This window comes from Heterodontus francisci, chromosome 25 (genome assembly GCF_036365525.1).
Source record: "Heterodontus francisci isolate sHetFra1 chromosome 25, sHetFra1.hap1, whole genome shotgun sequence".
Taxonomy (NCBI): Eukaryota; Metazoa; Chordata; class Chondrichthyes; order Heterodontiformes; family Heterodontidae; genus Heterodontus; species Heterodontus francisci.
In genome coordinates this window covers 41,842,401-41,863,428 of record NC_090395.1, presented here as the reverse complement: position 1 = coordinate 41,863,428, position 21,028 = coordinate 41,842,401, and the positions used below count along the sequence as shown (strand labels likewise).

The following is a 21,028-nucleotide window of genomic DNA, read 5'->3' as shown; positions in this document are numbered from 1 at the left end:
CCCTCTTCGAGCAACTTGTCTTGCTCTGCTTGGCCTCACTTCACAGAGGAAGCCCTTCCACCCCACCCATGTCTGGAAGCAACTTATTTCAGCACAAGTTTTTAAATGAATAGAAAAGCACTTAAGCACCATTCCCTGTAGACTGTTCAACTTTAGTCAAATTTAGGAAAGCTGTGAAAACCCATAAAATTTCACCAGCAGCCAGAAGAAATAACCACGCAATTAACCTGTAAGAAGCCCATGATCTATTTTAATAGCACTGGTGCGGAGTCCTTCACTTCATTTAACAGTGTGTTCAGCTGTGCAAGGTTAGGATAGGGTGTTGGCTGGAGTGTGCAGTTGGAAAATGGCAGCACAGGCATTAAATCAGCATTGCATATTGATTCACTGCACGATTTGCCTGCTCTGCATGCTGCTGACAGTCATCAGGTGGCGAGCGCACCAATTCCTTTGGCAAGATAGCATCTAGTGCAATTCCTGTTGAAGTGAAAACACACATCCCGGACCCCATTTTAGAGAATTAGTTAGCTGCATAGCGTCTTTTTTTTTTAAAAAGGCACTAAACTGCTTAATTTATGCCTCAATATTTTCTAATGGGTAACATTTTTACTTGACGTTTTGTTTAGCCATAGACAGGAGGTACTATGAACAGAAAACATTTTCCTCGGAATTCCTTTTCTCCAAGTTAAAATTTCCCTCCATTTCAACTACACTTATCCTTGCAGCAACTGCTCCATCAAACTTTAGGATCCATGAAACAATTAGAAACTTATTCTGCTCATTTATTGGAATGCCCTAGTGCTTGAAAATGTTGCAAGTTGACCGTATGTTGGATTGTCAGTTCCCTCTTCCTCTACTTCAGTATAAAACAGATACGGAGTTAAAAAAAAATCTTATCAATGTACTACCCTTACGGAAACAGTATTTACACTCTTCATAGAACTCTTCATGTGTCCATTCTTGTGGCTCCACAGATCCCAATTTGCAGGACAGCAGCTGGTAAAACTAGAAGCAGAATTACAAGTGGAAGTTAAGTTTAAATATAAGAAGCTCAAATTTACTGTAGCTAATACTTGCAAACCAGTTTATGAGAATTGCTTCAAATTATTTCATCAAAACCTGGTGGAGGTTGTGGGTTCAAGCACCACTCCAGGACTCGTGCATGTAATTTAAATTGACACTTCAGTGCACGGTACTCAGGGAACGCTGCATTGTTGGAAATGCTGTTTCTCAGTTTAGGTATTGAAACTTTGTCTGTTTAGATAAATGTAAAATATGCCATGGCAGCTTTCAAAGAGTCATCTAGATGTTTTTGCCACTTATTCTTCCCATAATCTGCCCAGCATTCTTCCATGTGTCAGAACAAATAGATTAAATTGAAAGGTCATTTTGTTTGACTTGTTATTTGAATCAGCTGATGTGTTTGCCTACATAACAATAGTGACCATGTTTCAGAAGTAATTAATTAACTGTGAAGCACTTTGGGACAAATTAAGGACTTTATAAGTGCATGTTTGCTCATTCATTCTTTATCAGTTTCTAATCTGACTTTAGTTCAGTAACAGATTTGTTATTTCTGATATATTTGAGTCTGAAATTGAATTTGATGGCTCAGGAGAACTTCATGTTTACCTGTTTTACAGTGTGACTGTACTAAATCTGTTATGTATCAGTTGTTATCATGCCATGCTGTAAGAGATTTCCTGAAATGTGTGTATAGATGGAACACGTATATTAAGCTATTATTCTTTATAATTTCCAACCAGATTATGCTCAAAAGAACAGGGATATCGGCTTTAGTTGCTTAATTCACCATTATAATGCATTATTACTTATCTTTTTCAATATAAACTAAAATTACATTCTTGGGCAAGAATTATTATCTGTTGTAAACCATAGACCGAGAATTGCTTGGAAGATTTAAGTAGAACAATTTATTCTTAAACAAAAACAGGAAATACTGGAAATACTCAGAAGGTCAAGCAGCAGCTGTGGCGAGAAAAGCAGAGTTAACGTTCCAGGTCAATGACCTCTCATCAGAACTGGCAACGGTTAGAAATGTAATGGGGTTTGAACAATTTATTCTTACTTTGGTATTTCTGTTCCTGTTGAGTGCCCATTTTTTATTGTTAATGGATTCAGTAGAGGGAGTAATGGATCTAACCATTGGAGGGCCAACTAATTTCATGGTTTATGCTTTCCTAGGAAAAACTGGCAAAGTCCTGTTTGTAGAAATGATCGGCAGTTTACATTGAGAAATAATGACCTCCTAAGAAAACAGGAACGATGAAGGTGGGGTGGGGGAGCTTTAATAATATGTCTATTACACAAAAATAATGGGGCGACAAGTCATCTGGTTATTGTCAGTAGTGACCTAAAAAATATGTTGTGAAGATTTCTCCTGCTTAGTGTTTCTCATTAAATCCTAAACATGTTCTTTTAAGACATGTTCATTACTTCATTATAAATGCTAAACAGAGAAAATGTTCACATATATTTACGACGATACTTAGTGATTTTTTATTATTTGTGCTTGCATGGTATCATAAATTTTAATGAACATTACTAAAAGCAAATATTATGGTTTTTTAACATGAAAAATTGCTTAACATTATATTAATGGAGTAGAACGAGGGAGAAAGATTATAAATCTACATTAGGGATAAAGCACTAATCTGAGACAGAAATCTAAACTACCATGAATTTTGCTGGTTTGCGTTGGCCTAATTTTAGGTTGGAACTTCTTATGAAATGGTGGAATTGTCTATTCAACAAGAAATCTGAACCTAAATTGACAAGGCACTTGGAGATAATCCAGATTTTCATTTGTGCTGTTGATTATTCTAGCCATTTTAGTGGTTTGGGTTTGGCTTACTTCAGTGAAATGTGGGCATTTTGGGTCAATTTGAACCAACTATGCAAACATGACTGGTTTGCTGTGGTTGCTTTTCAAGGACTGTATTTTCTTTGGGAGATACAGAAACATATATCCCTAGACCTCTCTTTCTTCTTTTGTGTTTTCCTGTCTTTTTTTTTTGTTTTACTTTTGTTCATTTTCTTCAAAGCTCAGTGGGGCTTATGTTCAGACTTACACATGTTTGCTTTGGGTATGTTGATAATCTTCTGCTTTTCTACTCATAACATTAAATGAAAAAAAAAAGGAACCTTGACTTTTTTGGATCCTAGCCTACCAAGTCTGTTTTCCTTAATAAATCTCATTCCCCATCTGTACTTAATATTACAAATTTGAACTATGGTGCTTGACTTTAAAAAAAAAACCTTGCAAGCAGTGAACACTCAGTGCCTGATAAATCAACGGCTTGACAATAGTCTATTTGCCATCCACAAATGGTATGTACCATATCCTTAGATAATCCACAGTTTTCAATAAAGCAGGATATTTAACTTTTATACTTCACTCAGCACTTTCAGTATAAATATGCTTAAAGCCTTATTTTAAATGTCTTCTTTGTCCATATGACTGTTATTGTTTAATTGCACACTTTTTGTTTTAAATGTTGGTATTTTTGGATGTGCATGCATTCGTAGATTGTCTTTTGAAGAATCATTACAAGCTTATGTTTGCATGTAAAAGTTGTGTGAAATATCTTAGTTGTATATCTAATTAGTTAATCAATCCATGCCTCATTTAGTATTTTGAAATTTAATTTGCTGGTCCTTTTCAAAAGCCGTGAACAAAATTCCTTGCATAATATAATTTTGGTGAGTTGCAATCATGTTTTTGAATCTAACCCATGTAGTATTTTATTAGTGTGATGTCTACATCGTTTGGTTTAACCTGTTTGTAATCGTTTCAATCTGCTCTGAGAATTTTACTCTAAGGTATCAATATTGTATTGATTAGCATCAAACAGCTGTTTCTGACACAAAAGAGCAATGAAAATATGCATCTGGAAATAAATCCTTTCAGTTTCCATCAGCTCAAATTTAGTTTTAATATCTTATGTTCTCAATGGCATTTTTATATCTACATTCTGGTCTATATGTAAAAACAATGAAGTTTATTTAAAAAAACAGGGACTAGGTCCACTGGCTCCTTCAACCCAGCAAATAAACTTCAAGATTCTTCCCTTGATTACTATCCATTTGCCCCTTTTTATTAATGTCTATTTTTCCCTTCATTTGCTAACTACTTGCCCCATTCAATGCCATTCATTCCCATTCTTGCTAAGTCTTGTTTCTACTGCTGTCTCTGTGCTACTGCGAATGCTGAGACAGAAATTATGTTTCTGTTTAATGTAGGTAGGATCTCCTGTCCACGATATGCTCTGCACATAATATACATAAACCTGGCAACCACCGTCCTAGTGTTAACAGTAGCACAAGGAGGAGCAAATGGTCTGGTATCTTAGCAGTCGGACTTGTGTAACAGTGGGTTGCATGATTTGTGCTCATTTTACATCAACACATGTTTTGTGTCTGAGATATTTCTAATGTGAAAAGCACTATGTAAATGGCTATTGATTTTAATGCTGAAGATGCACACAATATCTGTCCAGCAGTAACCAGACCAGCATCAATTCAAATAGTGTTTACCCCATTTTCTTCTGATAGAAAAAAGATTGTGCCAAATGTTGACGTGACTCCAGCCCAAGATGTACTCTGGCCGTGCTTGTTAATGGACCCAAAAGTTTTGCAAAGACTTGCTTTTTGAATATTATGTAATGACCGTGACAATTTTGTTAGACAGGATTGTAATTATGCACACAAACAAATCTTATTTTGCATGCATTTCCCACTCTAGAACAGTCAACCAAAACAATAGTTGTGATTCCATAGTAAATCTAGGAGTTCATAGCACCTAGATCGCTACGAATGAGGCCCGACGCTGGCAGGGCCCGGCCCGATCTGAATGGAGGCAGAGAGGCCTCATGGTGGCACCCCCCAACTATCCCCCCCCACCCCCGCTGCTCGGCGATGGGACCAAGATTTCCATATGTAAATAAATTAACTTACCTGAATTAATGAAGGTCTTGTCACCTCCTTATTTGCCGCACCGACCTTCATTCTGGCGGCTCGCAATGCTGCAGCTTCAAGTCCCTGTCTGGAAAAACGTGACACGACTCCTGTGGGGAGGGGGGCGGAGGTACTTTTCTCAGTGCGGGATGGGGGGAGCGGGGTCAGACTCTTCGGATTGGTTGGGTGGGGTGATGGGAAGGGATAAAGGACAAAGGTTCTGAACTTTGGTGGGGGGGAAGGTCATATATTCATGGTAGATATTCAGGGGAGGAGGGCAAGAATAATGTGTAATGCTCTTGGGGAGGGTGTGGAAAAGGGGCTGGTGGAAAGATTTTAAAAATTATTTACAATAATTTGTATAGCACTTTACCTTTTAAAAATTTAAATTGTCAGAGAGGACTCTAAGCCCTTTCAAAATGGCGCCTGCGCATTGGCACCAGACACCATTGCTGGGGGCGGCCTGCCCACCCCGTCCACATCATTGGGGGGTGGTGGGGGGGGGGGGCGGGGAGAGGCAGCCACCCCGGCCATGCTAATGAGCCGCTGCATTTGGAACCGCGGTGACTCCGCGACGTGCACCTCGTGTGCGGGCCGCCATGTTTTTCGCCCACCGCCTATTTCAGTGGCGGGCTTTCAAAATGCAGCCCAGAAGTCTATTTGATTTCATGGGTGGAATTTTATGCTGTTCCCCCGTGGTGGGTTTGGAGGCGAGGAGAGCCTAAAATCGGGTGGGATGGTGGCAGTGAGGGGGACCCTGACACCTTCCTGACTCTGCTGAAATTTAGTCAGGGGCAGGAAGGCCTGTGAACAGCCAGCAATTGAGGCCCTTAACTGGGTAACTCCTGCCACAGCCACAATTACCATGCAGCGGGTGGCCCTATCACCACACGTGAAGCACGACACGCAAAACCTAAATGAGGGACCCGGCATTGGGAAGGGGGGTGCCCGCTGAGGGCCACCCTCCCGTCCTTGCTGCCGACTTCCTCTTCCTGCACTCACCCGTGACCCCCACTCCACGAGACCACTCCTGCCCTGACCTACCTTAAGCCTGGTTCCAGCGCCGCTCCTTGGTGTCTGGTCACTGCAGCTACAGCAGCAACCACTGCCTCTGTGGTGGCGCTGCAGCTGCTGGCCTCTATTTAGGCAGCGGCTCACCAAGGTCGGAACTTCTGGTAACGGGGTCATAACTCCTATGGAAGGCCCGCCACTGTCCAGTTAACTGTCTGTCACAAAATTTGGCGGGCCTTCTGGAAAAGGGGCGACGCAAAGATCTCACCAGCCGTTTCCCTAACATTGAGCCCATTGCTGCCAGCACAAAATTCCCCCCCCCCATGTGTTTTTATGAAAGTAAATTTCAAAGCAATATACTTTTGTGTGAAATACCGTGTATGCAATAGTTACTTTTCAAACTCTGTGAATAGCTTCTCTAGTTGCAGTGTCTATCTGTATATGTAAATTAAACTTAATTGCTACAAATGTGGATCTTTTCGATGTTGAATGAGATCATTCTTGGTTGCTTGTGTTTTTTTTAAAAGCTAATTTTCCTTTCAATTGCTGCAGCTGTGAGTCAGAGAACATTTAAGCACAGTGCTTATGCTTGGTTAAAAGCCAGATAGCATTAATCATTTCTTGCCTGCACTGAGACACTCCCCACACCCTATAAACGCATGAGAAGAAAAGCTGTTGTGATGTATGTTTCCGTTTAGTTTTAATGCTCTGTAAGCACAATGGCACTCTTGAACCAGTTTTTCTTACTGTTATAACTATGTTCATTCTAGAGAGCACAGCCCCTTTATAGTAAAAGCTATTTAAACTGTCCTGTATCTGGGGTTTCCAAAATTTGTATTTTTTTGGTGCCCTGTCAGCATTGTAGAAAAATAGAGCGTTTCTTTCCCAAAATGTCTCTATAATGTGTGTTTCTTTAAATAAAACCAGGTGTTTTATGTTTCAGACAATTTACATTGGCTCAATTCCGGTGAAGGTTTTATTGGTTTCCTGTGACAGGAAGGAGGACAATTTAAAAGTCAAACAAAAGAACAAAAAATAGAAGTTAACAAAAATAGAAATGGGAAGGGTACTATAACACCTGATAAGTAGAGGATACAAGAAACCAAGTGTAAGCCCAGAACAATTACACCACTAAGTCATGCTGACCTATTGTACTAAATGTATTGTCATGAGATGTTTTGTTTCCAAATCATTCTATGAATCACAGTTTTTGAATGCATTTCTTTGGTACAAAATATTTAGTATTGAATTTCGTGGTGAAATCACCCTGCATTGACTTAGTAGTCTCATTGGCCTGGTTGGTTCTGGTGAACAGAGTGAATAGTTCTGTGGATGTCCTAGCCAGTGTTCTTTGCTCAACTGTTGCCACCAGGAAGAGATTAATGTGTTATTCCTCTGATTGGTGTTCATGCAATCTTGTGTACAAATTGGTAGCTGCATTTACCTACATAACAGTCAATGAATTTCAATATGTAAGTGTGAAATATGACGTGCTTTGAAAGATTTCTATAAAAATACTGTATTATTCCACCTGCTCTTTCTTTCTCAATTGGTACCTTTTTAGTGCTCCATTGTGGCGTGAACAGAACTCTGCCAGACATGATGGGCTGAATTTTACCAGCCTCTCAACGCCATGGGTTGCAGCGCATGGGCCGGTAAAATTCTACAGGGAGAGGCCCACCTCGACCCGTGCCATCGAGAAGGGCCCCCCGCATATTACCGGCGGCGAGGGGACCTCGCTGCGGCCCTCCCCGCTGCCTGGCAGCAGGCCCTTCATCTAAATATGCAGATTAACATTAATTAATTGCAAATAAACTTACCTGCGGGTGGCGGCCATCCCACGCCAATTGTATGGCCACCGTTCGTTCTTTGTGCGACTTCGGAACTCCGTATGGAGTTCTGAGGCGAGAACTTGTTGGGAAGGTGGGGGGAGTACTGAAATTTTCAGGGTGGGAGGGGTGGAGGAGCAGGGAAAACAATGTTTATTAGCTGTGGGGATGGTGGGAAGGGGTTGAAGGGCAAAAGGTAGGAGGTGCGGCGGGGGGGGGGGAAACTTCAGGCAATGAATTGAACATTGAGGGGGGGGGTTGGGGAAGGGCCTCCATATCATTTTTATTTGTTAATTAGAAATAAAGCGTTCTATACCTTTAAAAAATTAAAATTCCTTCTAAGGGCTTAGAGCCCTTTAAAAATGGCACCGGCGCCTGTGTGATGGCACCGGATGCCGTTGCCTGGGATGCTTCGGCCACCCCCCTACGTCATTGGGGGCGGCCGCTCTGCACCCTCTATTTAAATCAGCCCCCATGCATAATATCGCGGGGGCTCGGGGAGGGCGCATCCATGCAGCTCGATGCTGCTGCATGGGCCTCATCCAAATTTCAGAAATCTGTCGTCTTTAAATTGCATACAGTCTGCTATTCTGTAGAGAACTGCTTGCAAGCCATGCATTTGCCAAGTGCATTGGCAAAAGTAAAGGCCTAGCTTCATTCTCGTAAGTTGTGTCTGCAGCCAGTCTATTGAAAAACAGTGGGGTGAAATTTCTCTTGAGCGATGGTGAAACATGGACAATAGTGAATCAGCAGCCCATTTATACACTGTCCATTTTTTTTTTAGCTTCAATGGGACAGACAATAGGCAGAGTGTAAATCGGGTTTCCAATTTGTAATACCAGTTTTTGGTTATGATCCAAGAAGAATTTCACCCCCAATAACTCCGGTGAATAAGTGGATTGTGTGGAATATCTCAAAATTAACTAATTTCCCATTGTGTGTTGGGTGAATTAAAATGTATTTATAATGATGCATTGTATCGTACAATAGTAAGTTAAATTCATACTATTAAGCCTAAGAAAACATTCTAATCAATCAATATAAAACAAAATCTGCATTTATTCTTGGTACAACTATTCATCAGAGTAAACCAAATGCACTTGCATTATTTTGCAACATTTCAAAATGTATTTTGGTATTGGATAACCTTTAAAATGGCAAAACCTATCACATATGTTAAATGATGAAAAGGAACCTACAATAAAAGAAAGTAAACTGTAGATGTGATGATATATAGATCTGATAGGATCATATTCCTCTGAAATCCGAACACGGATTGCCAAAAAAAGCCAATCATCACTTCAGATTCTTGGTGCATTTAGGACCAGTTCTGAGGCGGGAGGCACCCACTCAAAAGAGACGGGTTGCACCTCAACAGGACCGGAACCAATATCCTCGCGGGGAGGTTCACTTGTGTGGTTGGGAAGGGTATTAGCTAAATTGGCAGGGGGATGGGCATCAGCATATAGAAGTAGAAAAGAGGAATAAGATGCATAAAGGAGTGAGAGTTTTGGATAGTACTAGAGACGGAAAAAGTACCATATTAGGTAGGACCAGACTAAGAAGGACTACAAGGAATGCAAAGACAGGTTTAGAATGCATGTATGTGAATGCACAAAGTATGGTAAATAAGGATGGTGAGCTGCAAACACAAATAGCCATGTAGGAATATGATGTCATGTCAATAATGAAAATGTGGCTTAAAAATTGTGAGGACTAGGTACTTAATATTGAAGGATACAAAGTGTTCAGAAAAGATAGGGAAGGAAAAATGCAAGGCGGGGTGGTAGTACTGATTAGGGAAGACATTATAGTGTTGGAAAAAGAGAAGGCACTTGAGCGGGGGGTGGGGGAAGAAAGCACAGAATCCATTTGATTAGAGTTGAGAAGCAAGATAGGTATGACCACACTTCTCGGGGTATTCTATAGGCCTTCAAATAGTGTGCGAGAGAGATAGAGGAGCAAATCTGCAGATAAATCAGATATGCAAGAACTAGAGTGGTGATATTGGGGGACTTTAATAACACAAATGCCAATTGGATCATTTTAAATTAAAGGGTAAGGAAGGGGGAGGAATTTCTGAAATGTGTTCAGGGGAACTTCCTTGACCAGCATGCTCTTGGTCCAACTAGGAAGGAGGCATTGCTGGATCTGGTGCTGAGGAATGAGTTGGGCCAAGTGGGCCGAAGCCAGAATTTTTCGTGAAGCACAGAGGTCATGCCGCTGGGACCAGAAGTGGGAGCCGACCCCATGTCGGCGGGCTGTGAGACTTTAGGGTGGCATTTTTCTGCCGGCAGCCAATTAAGAGGCTGCTGCCAGTATCACAATCCAATAGAGGACTGCGGCCTGCCCCCCAGAGCTGCTGGCTCAATCAGAGGGCAGGCAGCTCAACAGCGCCATTGCTGCAGCACAAAGGAGAGGCCACCTCAATTTTGAGGTGCCCTCGAAGACAGGTAAGCTTTTTTTGAGGAAGCTGGGGCCAGGCAGGCAGGCCCCGATGATGGGGGTGGGGGGTGGGTTATTTCAGCGGCGGTAGCATAGGCACAGAGGTGGTCATTGCCACTGGGGCCCCTCTGTGGGTCATGGAGCACCTATCAAGGAGGACCTGGCAACCAACGCGATGGCGACCCCTCACGATACTGATAAAATGCCAGCGGGAGTGGGAGGTGGTCCTTAATTGGCAATTGAGTACTGCATTTGGCTTCCCTGTGGGCAGCTGTGCCACTGAGGTGAGAGGGCTGGTAGTATGTCATGGCAGCAGGAAGACGTTGCCATAGGTCTGGGAAAATACAGCCCCAGTTGTCTTTGGGAGAACACTTGGGTAAAAGTGATCATTGTATCATAAGGTTTAGATTTAATAATGGAGATGAACAAGAAACAACCTAAAGTAGAACTTCTAAATTGGAAAATAACTAACTGCAGTGGGATTAGAGGGGTTGTAACCAGGATAAAGTAGAACCAAAGATTGACAGGAAAACCAGTAACTGAAGAGTGATCTTTTAGGAGTGATGTTTCAGCTACAGTCTCGGTACATTCCAATAAGGGTGAATGGTAGCGGAACCAAATCCAAGATTCCTTGGATGACAAGGGAGTTAGGGAATATAATGAAACAAAAAAAAAAGAGTATGTATGATGCATGTCAGGTGAATTCTTCAAGCGAGAACCAGGCCAAATTTGAATGGGGAAGTGAACAGTCAAATAAGACTGGCAAAGAGAGAATATGAGAATAGAATGGCAGTTAACACAAAAGGGAACCCAAAAATTTTCTACTGGCATGTAAATTGCAAGTGGATAATAAGAGGTAGGGTGGGTCCTACTGGGGACAAAGAGGGGGATATATGCTTAGAGGGGCAGGGCAAGGCTAGAATACTTAAACACCCATACAGAGTACTTATTACGAAGGAAGAGGATGCTGACAAAATATCAGTAGAAGCTGAGTTGCTAGAGGTAATGGATAGGGTGAAAATTGATAGGCAGGATGCATTGGAAAGACTAGCTATGGTTAGAGTGGATAAATTGCCTGGGCTGGATGCCTTGCATCCCAGGTTGCGAAAGGAAGTGGAGGCGGAGGTAGTGAAAGGGCTTGTTCAAGAAAGGGTGTAAGTACGTTTCTAGTAATTATAGGCAGATCAGTTTAACATCAGTGGTGGGTAAAATTTTAGAAGCAATCAGGAAAAAAAATTAACAGGCACTTGGAGAGGTTTAAGTTAATTAAGGAGAGCCAGCATGGGTTTACAAAAGGCAGATTGTGCTTGACTAATCTAATTGAATTTTTTGATGAAGACTGATGAAGGGAAAGCGATGGATGTTGTTGATATGGATTTTCAGAAAGTGTTTGACAAACTACTATGTAAAAGGCTGGTTAACAAAATTGAGGTTCACTGAATAGGAGGGTCAGTGTCATCTTAGATAAAAATAATTAGCTTAAGGACAAAAAACAGCAAGTCATGATAAATAGTTGTTTTTTAGACTGGAGGATGGTAGACACTGGTATTCCTCAAGGGTCAGTGCTAGGACTACTGTTCTTTTGATATATCAATAGCTTGGAGATTGGAATGCAGATATAAATTTCAAAATTTGCCAATGATAGCAAACTTTGAGGTGTGGCAGTCAATGAGCATGATACCAAATGACTGCAACAAGACATAAAGTGGCTGATGGAATGTCATACAGAGAAGTGTGAGGTAATGCATTTTAACAGATCGGATAGAGAGAGGCAATAATGACTTAATGGCCCAGTTCTGAAGAATATACAGGGACAGGGAGGCCTCACGATTCATGTGAGCCTCCACACTCCACACCTTCACACTCTTTGAAGGTGGAGGAGATATGGAGGGAGTAGTTAGCAAAGCATATGGGATCTTGGACTTCATAAATAGAAGTATTGGCCGGAATTTTACGCTGTGGCAGTGGCCTTGCCCACTGGCTGAAAAGTCAGGGGCGAGTCCGCCTCTGCTGGGCCTGGAAGCCATGGTGCAATTTTGCGTGGCCCAGGCCCTTAATTGGTCTCGGTCTAGACTTCTGTCCCTTTGTAGCAGCAAGTCCTGCCTCCAAGAGCTGCCAGCTAATCAGAGGGCTGGCAGCTCTTTAGTCCCATCAGCGTCACTGGGAGAGGTGGCCACTGCTGGGACTGCACCCAGCAAGAAGAGGACAAAGGTAAGTGGGATCGGGCCTCACCAGGTAAAATAGGCTGGGCCCCGGTGAGGGGTGTGGGAGTTGGAGAGCAGGTTGAGGGTGGGGGGTTAGTTTTAGCGGGAGCGGCCTGTGCTGCTGTGGGGGACACTCTGTGGGGCGGAGGGGGACCCCAGCCCATAAGGAGGCTGCCAGGTATGACTGGGCAGTCTCCTCAGGTTGCCTGTCCGCTGCTAGTAAAATACCAGTGATGGTGGGAGGAGGCCCTTGAGCGACAATTAATTGGCCCTTAATGCCTCAATTGGCCTTGGCGGGCAGGTTGTTTGCCACCTCCCCTGCCGCTGGTAAAATAGGGGCGAGAAGGCGATGGGCATAGCACTCTCTACCTCTCACTCGATTTTATGCCCCCTCCGCCTGCCAGCCCACTGCTAGGGGGTGGTATAATTTCAGCCATTGAGTACAAAAGCAGGGAATTTATGCTGAACCTTTATAAAGCTCTGGTTAGGCCACAATTAGAGTATTGTGTTCAGTTCTGGTCACCATACTTGGGAAGGATGTGCAGGTCCTTGAGACGGTGCAGAGGAGATTTACCAGAATATTTCCAGGGATGGGAGCTTTTATTTATTCTATTAGGTTGGAGAAGCTATGGTTGTTCTCCTTGGAACAAAGAAGATTGAGGCGAGATTTGACAGAGGTGTACAAGATTATGACAGCTTTAGATAAGGTGGACAAAGAAAAGCTGTTCCCATTAACTGATGGTACAAGGACTAGGGGAGACAGATTGAAAGTTTTGGGCCGAAGATGCAGTGGTAATGACCTGGAACTCACTGCCGATGAGGGTGGTGTAAGTGGAGACAATCAATGATGTCAAAACTAAATTGGATGGGCACTTGAAGAAAATAAACTTACAGAGCTATGGAGACAGAGCAGGGGAATGGGACTGACTGGATTTCTCTATGAGAGCAGGCATGGACTCACTGGACTGAATGGCCTCCTCCATGTAATGTCTCCATGGGCTCAAGTTTCGTGATCTGCCAGGGGTGGAAACTGAGGTGGGTGGGACCCAAAACTACAGTTTGCAGTTTGCTGACGTCGTTCCTGGTTCCGACCCTGTCCACCAGGGCGGAGGAAGCACAATTAAGGTAGTTGAGGAGCTCAGTAAGAGCTTGTTAACCAGGTGTATTGAGATTTTCACAGGGGTGCATGGGCTGCATGCTCTGTCTGGGGCAGACCAGGTGAAGGGAGGCGGATACACAGTGGGGAGCCAGTCATGGCGCCCCAGGGAATTATCTAAGACCAATTAAAAGGGTGAATAGCATCGAGGGGGACTCGGCCATTGATAAATAGATACACTTGGCACAGCACAGGTGGCGTGGAAAGTGGGCAGTGAGCACTCTGACACTGAATGGGGTTGTCACCCTCCAGGTATTGCAAGGGCAGAAGAACAAGAGGCAAGGCTGCACAGGATACATGGGGGCGGGGGCACCTGAGCACAAGGAAGGCTGCAACTGGCAATAGGGGCAACACTTTCAGATTCTGGACTCAGTGGCAATGCGAAGCAACATCTTCCACAGGAAGGGGGCCAGCGGGGAGGACCGAGGGGCAGGATGGACAAGGAGGCCATACCATCATCATGGGATCTACTGCCGAAGACTGAGCACATTGAGATGACAGAGAACCAGTGGCATAGAAGACTGTGACTCTCCAGGAAGATGGTCACAGACATCTGTACTGTCATTGCCGAAGACCTCACACCACTACTCGCCATGACATGCCAACAGCCATCAAAGTCGTTGTGACCTTGAACACCTTCACTTCTGGCTCCTTCCAAGGATTAGCTGCGGACCTCGATGGCATTTCACAAATGGCTGCATATCTCTGCATTTTTCAGGTCACTGATGTCCTCTTTGCCAGGACTGGACAATACATTCAGTTCATGACCAATGAGGCCTTGCAGGCTCAGACGGCGTTGGATTTTGCCGCATTGGATTCCCCCAGGCGCAGGGCATCAGCAATTGCATCCATGTGGCCATCAAGGCACCCAGTGACTGCCCAGTCAGATTCTTCAACAGGCATGGTTTCTACTCCCTCAACGTTCAGCTGGTCTGTGGCCACAACAAGACCTTCCTCCGTGTTTGCGCTTGCTTTCCTGGCAGCTGCCATGTCTTCTTCATCTGCCAGCAGGTCAGGCTGCTGCCACGCTTCACTCCACCCTCTTAGTGTCCGTGAATGGATCATGGGGGTACAAGGGATTGCCCTTGAAGAAATGGCTACTCACCCCTGTGAGAGCCTCAGATGGCGTCACAGAGGTGTTACAACCAAAATCATCTGTCCACTAGGATTACCATTTGAGCAGGTCATCAGACTTCTGAAAATGTGATTCGGGTGGTATTCTGCAATACACTCCTGCAAGGGTCTCTGTCATTGTGGTGGTCTGCTGCGCTCTCCACAACATGGCCCTCCAGAGAAGCGCGAATGTTGAGGATGGTGAGGCCCTGGAAGGAGACAGCTCATTTTGATGAAGAGGTGAGAGAGGAGGTGGAAAGGAAGGGGGAGGATGCAGAACACAGAGGTGCTCCAACTGCATGTGGAGGTGGCTGGGCAATGAGCAGGGTTTTGTCTGGATGCCATGAATGTCAGGGATCAACTTATCTAGGAACATTTCAGCTGAGCTCCTCTGATCCAGGATGAAGGGAATGACATGCAAGTCACTGAGATATGTGTGCTAACACATCCATTAAAGACACAGTCTTGAACATCTAAACTCTTACTGCCAATGAAGGAAGCACATATGTTCAGAGGCTTTGCCATCACTGTTGAGGTGCCCTGGATCTCTTTCACCACCTCATACCTCTTTTCTTGTCCTGTCATCAATAAAAGGAGTCTGAAATGTGTGGTTTAAAATATCATTATGAACAAAAAGGAAAGCAGTGCAGAAATACAGTAAGGAGATACCCTAGTAACCTGCTCAGTGCTTCGCGCAACGTGATCAGCCACTTCTATGTGGTGCTCTCCCCCCCCCCCCACCCCCCCCGAGGCCTCAGAGGAGATGGAGGCAGCCTGCTCACTTGTCTTGGCATGCAGCTGTGATGCACGTGGTGGTCGTTCTCTTCGTGGAGGTGCCCGTGGGGGCATCTCCAAGAAATAGCGTCACCTGCATCATTCCTGGGACAGCCTCCATCACCTGTCCCTGCAGCACAGTGGCTCTCACTGTCAGAGGGGCCAAGGAGACAGAGGACGATGAGAAACCCCATAAAGGGTGGCATCCTCAGCCCTTGGTGGGCACTCTGGATGGCTGAAGGGGAGTACTAGCTGGGGCATGACTGACATCCCCTCTAAACATCTCTGTGCTATCAGCGCCACTGATCAGTCCAGGCTAGATATTGTGGCATACATCTTGTGAATGTCAGTGCGCAGTTCCTGCAGTCACTCCAAGTGCTGCTTCATATGGCTCTCCATGAGGTTGGCCACTCTCTCAATGGAGGAACTTATTCGCTCAAAGCCCTGAGCCATCGTGATGCACATGAGCTGGATAGACTCCTCCATTCTCTGCCCATGACCCTGAATTGCTTCTGGGAACTCATACATGTGGCATCACATCCGCTGCTGGTCCAGGTAGAACCTTCGTTCCTGTGACTCCTGAGGTCCTACATCTGTGCCCAGCTGTGTCTGTCCTCACTTCTCTTAGGGGAACTGACTATAGCTGCCACTGCTTCTGGCACCACCTCCTGCACACAGTGCCAATCTCTCTAACTGCATGCGAGGACCCACCAAGGTGAGAGTATCTGTCCTGGTGGACAGTGCTTCTTCAGTTCCTTCATGGTCATCTGGGGCTGCAGATGGAGAAGTTCTCATGGGGTGGATGTGTTCACCTGTACGAGATACAAGAAGAGATTATTAGAGCTAGCCTTGGTGAGCTGCAGCCTCTGCAGTGCATAGTCTCCCCAATGCAATGCAGTGTTTGGCATGATGTCAGACAGGGCGGAATGTAATGCAGTCTCTTGAGTGTTTTGCCTTCTGTATTCACCATCTCCACAAGTTCCCATTTCACCGGGGCCAACCTTCTTCTTCATTCGCGATCCTGGCTATCTCCATGGCACGATCCTCCATTGCCATTTTAATTTGGGAGTGTGGAATCCCACTGCTTCTCTGGGCTCTTTTGTGGGCATTTTGTGCCCATTTCCTGCAAGGACAAAAGAGAGCTTGATAAGGCACAGTTGTCTTCTCTCCAGTTCTTTAGAGGGTACATGTTTTAGTGGTGGCAGGTCCTCAGCAGCACTAGAGCTAAGTAAGTGCCCTGGGTGCACAGTCATCCTGTGTTCAGGAGCAGCATGTACCCTGAGGCTCCTCAGCTGATTTGTCTGCTGGAGAGTGATTTTCCTGAGGGTTGGGGGTTGCACTCACCTTGCCAAAGCATACAAAGTCATTGAATCTCTTGCGACACCGGATCCAGGTTAGCCTTACCACCCTTCGGTTGCTGACTGTGGCTGTGATCTCGGCCCAGGTCTGTTTGGTTTGAATTGGTGGCCTCCTTCCACCACTTTCTGGGAAGAGGACCTCTCCCCTCTCCCTCACACCTCCAGCATGACCTCCAGGATGCCGTCTGAAAAATGAGGGGCTGGGCTGCCCTGCCCTTGATGCCAGGCCTCCAGCTTTCCTGTGACATCATGGGAGACAGCAATCCAAACCTGTGTCCAAACCAATTAAGGGATTGTCCCTGTGAAAATTGTGATTTAATTATGTTTCCCCCCAGGATGGGCTCAGGACTCAGTCCAGACTTATATTTCCTGCCCCTGGCAGGAAAATTCAGTTCTATGACTCTTATCACAAATGAAAACAGGAAAACAATTAATAAATAACAATTACCAATAAACCATCAAGGTAAAAACACTTACTTATGAAAGGGCCAAATGGATGGAAAATTATGTAAATGTATGCTCAAATCCCAGATTTTTTTGTACAATTAGTTCTAGATTACCGATGAGTCTTTACAGTCAATAGAGACAAGCCTAGTTGACAGGGACAAGTTATAAGAAATTAAGGGAAAGATCTGAAAGAAATAGTCGGAACAGTTTTGATGGGATTGAATAGTTCTAACTAATAAGATTGAGATTTGGTAATCATGCATCACTTGCTACGATCAGGTGAGGAAGGGTCACCGGGCTCCACTCTTGTCCTTCTCCTTGATTGGCCGCAACAGCATTTATTCCTTTTAAAACAGTGGATGTGCTTACTGCTTCAGTGAGTGTTTTACCTTTTTCCTTTGTTGTAATTGTAAAAGAACCAATCGGACAGGTTTTCTTGAGTTTAAACAAGAAAGAAGTGAGTTTATTGTACTTAAAAAAAACTAAACCCCATCTAAATAAATAATAAAGCTACACTATGCTGTTGCTCGCACATGGGAATAACACACACAAATAGAGTACGGAGTGATAAGAAATAATATGGTTTGGATTAGAGTCCAGAACAAGTAAAAACAAATAAAAAGTACAGTCTCTGGGGTCAGATAATTGCATTGTCTTCCAGCTAACGTTGTGATCTTCAAGTCTTTGGCTGGTAGAAGTACACATTGTGGCTGACCCACCTGGTTCAATGTTGTTCTTAGAAACAGAGTTGGAGGTTTCCTCCCCAGAGTCTCTGTAGCAATGGTAAACTTGGGGATTCCACAGTCGCAGACAGGTTTCAAACTTGCAATGTTTTCTGGAGAGAGAGACACACACACACAGCCCCCCTGGGGTAGTGTCTGGTTAGCACTCCAAGCTTGACTGCTTCAAAGTCTCAGGAGCCTGTCCTTTGCAAAAGACTGCTAGTTTTCCACAGATGGGGATGTGGTCACATGATTGTCCAGTGTCCTCATCTGCAGTTTAATTAGATTCAAGTCTAGGTATTTTCAGTCTCTCTCGAATCTCATTGTTTCAGTGTTCACCCCCTGGAGCTATGGCTTCACTGTTAATGTTCCAAGATAGCTTTGAATATTTTGCCATTAGAAGTGAAGGTGTTAGCTGATTCCAAATTCATGATGCCTTGTCCAGGATGCAATCTCGTTAGACATGTGTCTCCAGTTCAATGTCCTGGAATGTGAGGTATTTCAGTGCAAATTATGATGGCCATCTTGGCTACCAGCTTTTTAAAAGTTAACTGTAGGATCCAAACTCCTTTCTAAATGTTTAATTAAAAATCCTCATTTGGTGTAGCATGTTTTCTTGACACACTAAAAATCAGGCATTGTTCACCAACTCATTTTCGCTTTCATAAAACATCAGAAAATCCCCCTCCTCCCAATTTGCTTGAAGTCTGCCATTATTTCCGACAAGTATACTATTTTAAAATAAATTATTTGGTTATTATGTATTTCTGAATCTCAGATTATGTTGTACTTGATTATGAACCTCAAAATGCCATGTCTTTCAGATTTTGTATGCTACCTAAGTCACTTGCTATTACCAAGTCATGTCCACTATGCCTTTGTGGTGCAGTGCAACTATGCATTAAGTTTACCAACTCAAACTCATTGAGGAATGATTGAAAAACATTCAACTTTATGCTCAGTCAATCATTTCACATATTTTAGTGATGCCATCAGGTGCCTGCTGTCTCAGTTTCCTTTAGAAGTGGCGCCTCTGCCAAGATGAGATGTGCTTGACTCAGTCTGCAGATGTGGGTTCTGATGGGTGAGTGTAGAACATATCTTATGCAATTAGACTTTCTTCACATTCCTTTATAAGTCCTCTTTTTCAAACATGTCAAACATGAATTTTCAAAACAGGGCCGGGAACCTGACGCCCAGGTGATTTCCAGGTCCCGACCTCACGCCTCAGCGGCGTCACTAACACAACCCAATCATCAAATGTAAATGCCGCAATTGGGCAGAAGTCGAGCTCGTTGCCCTATTAGTGTCACCGAGCATCTGCAGGAGCTTCCTGCAGAGTGCAAACGGCAAAAGCAGGCAAGAGTCATGATAGGGTCTGCTGCTGCCTTACCAATGAGAGCGGGCAGCTCCCTGGAGGGCCCACAGGATAAAAAGGCGAGGCAGCGCTTCCAAAATAATAAAAAAAAAGTCCTGCGCTGGGCCCAGTGCAAGATTCCTGTGGGCCCAAAACATTTAATCTCCCACCAAAAATGCTTGCCTGCTGTGAGCCCGACAGATGTGTACGATTATGCACCATATTGGTTGGGCTTGCCGAAATTCACATTGAAAATTACCGTGTGGACCCGCCTCCCCCCCAGCCCTGGCCCTGGTCCTGTTAACGAGCTCGTCCATGAGCTAACTGGAAGCGAGCAGCTTCCCCATTTCCACCCCCGCCCCACTTCCTCACATTGAAGATTGCAGACTGTTCCGGAGGCTGCAGTTTCTGGGGACCAGCTCTGGGACTTCAAATTTCAAATTGCGTTTGCACCGGCTCCTGATTCTGCGGCCCTTTGAAAATCCGGCCCAAAGATTCCCTTTTGGAAATCCATTGAAGCAGTAATGGCGCTGGGGGAAAAGACCTTCAACAATTTGCACAAAGTCTCCAGAGAAACTGACAACCTAAACGGGACAAAAAATCATTTCACAAATGTCTGAAATCACAAGATAGTCACTAATATATCCAATTGGAAATTCAGGAGAAACCTCATTACCCAAAGAGTGGCAATAATGTATAGATGTGTCTAAGGGAAGCCACATAAGCATATGAGGGAGAAAGGGTGGAAGGATCTGCTGGAAGGGTGGGAGAAGACTCGTATGGAGCACAAATGCTGGTGTTATGTCTCCTGGTTCCCATAAGTTAGAAATAATCACACATTTAGACTTGCAAAGGCTGCAGCTCTTTGTTTATTTCCTATAGCCCGCTATGTTGCTTGGTAGGAACTGCTGTAGACTGTGTTACACATCACAGGATTGCAGTGCAACAGTAAATGTAGCCCTCCCAGAACACACTTACCCATTACAATTAGTTTCTAGCTAATTACTATATAATATATAACAGGTGGCATAGTGCAGTTGGATTGAGCAATCTGCTTCTTTGCTGTACAGCTTTATGTAGCTCAATGTAAAATACACTTGCCTTTTATATTTTTGTTCTTGTCAAATTGCAAGATTCCCGACTATTTCGTCACAGATGGAATTTGGTGTAATTTGTACTAAAATGATGATAGTAAGTCAAATTTAGCTCACAAGGGATTAAAAATCTCTCTGCAGTTGGGGAGATGTATATTGCTGAATCAGTTTGTGAAATGAGGCCCCTCACACACTAATTCCTTCTGAGAAAATGGAGGCACATTCAAACATTCCAGTGAATTTACTTATCTATTATGTCAAGATGGTGTTTCTTGCACACTTCAGGTTGAGATGTGAAGAATCATTTACTCATTGCAGACAGCAAATTGGATAATTTTGCTGGTGTGATTATTTCCTATGAGCTCAGCAGGAAGCTTTGCAGGGGAAAAAAAACTCTTTACTGGGCGGCTTCTGGTTTAATAGGTCACTTTACTGACCAACCCTGGCCAAGAAGACCTGGGAGGAAGTCAAAGCCTTTGGCTTCCTGTCCAGATAGTAAAGAAAAAACAGAAACACACAATTGCCAGTTAATTCTAGGAGG

At 44.0% G+C, this 21,028-nt stretch overlaps 1 protein-coding gene across 3 annotated transcripts in view; it reads left to right on the top strand.

Annotated features, from left to right (window-relative positions):
• LOC137383841 (neuron navigator 1-like) overlaps positions 1-21,028 on the top strand; it is a 719,754-nt gene that overhangs the window by 121,577 nt on the left and 577,149 nt on the right. The window lies entirely within an intron of this gene.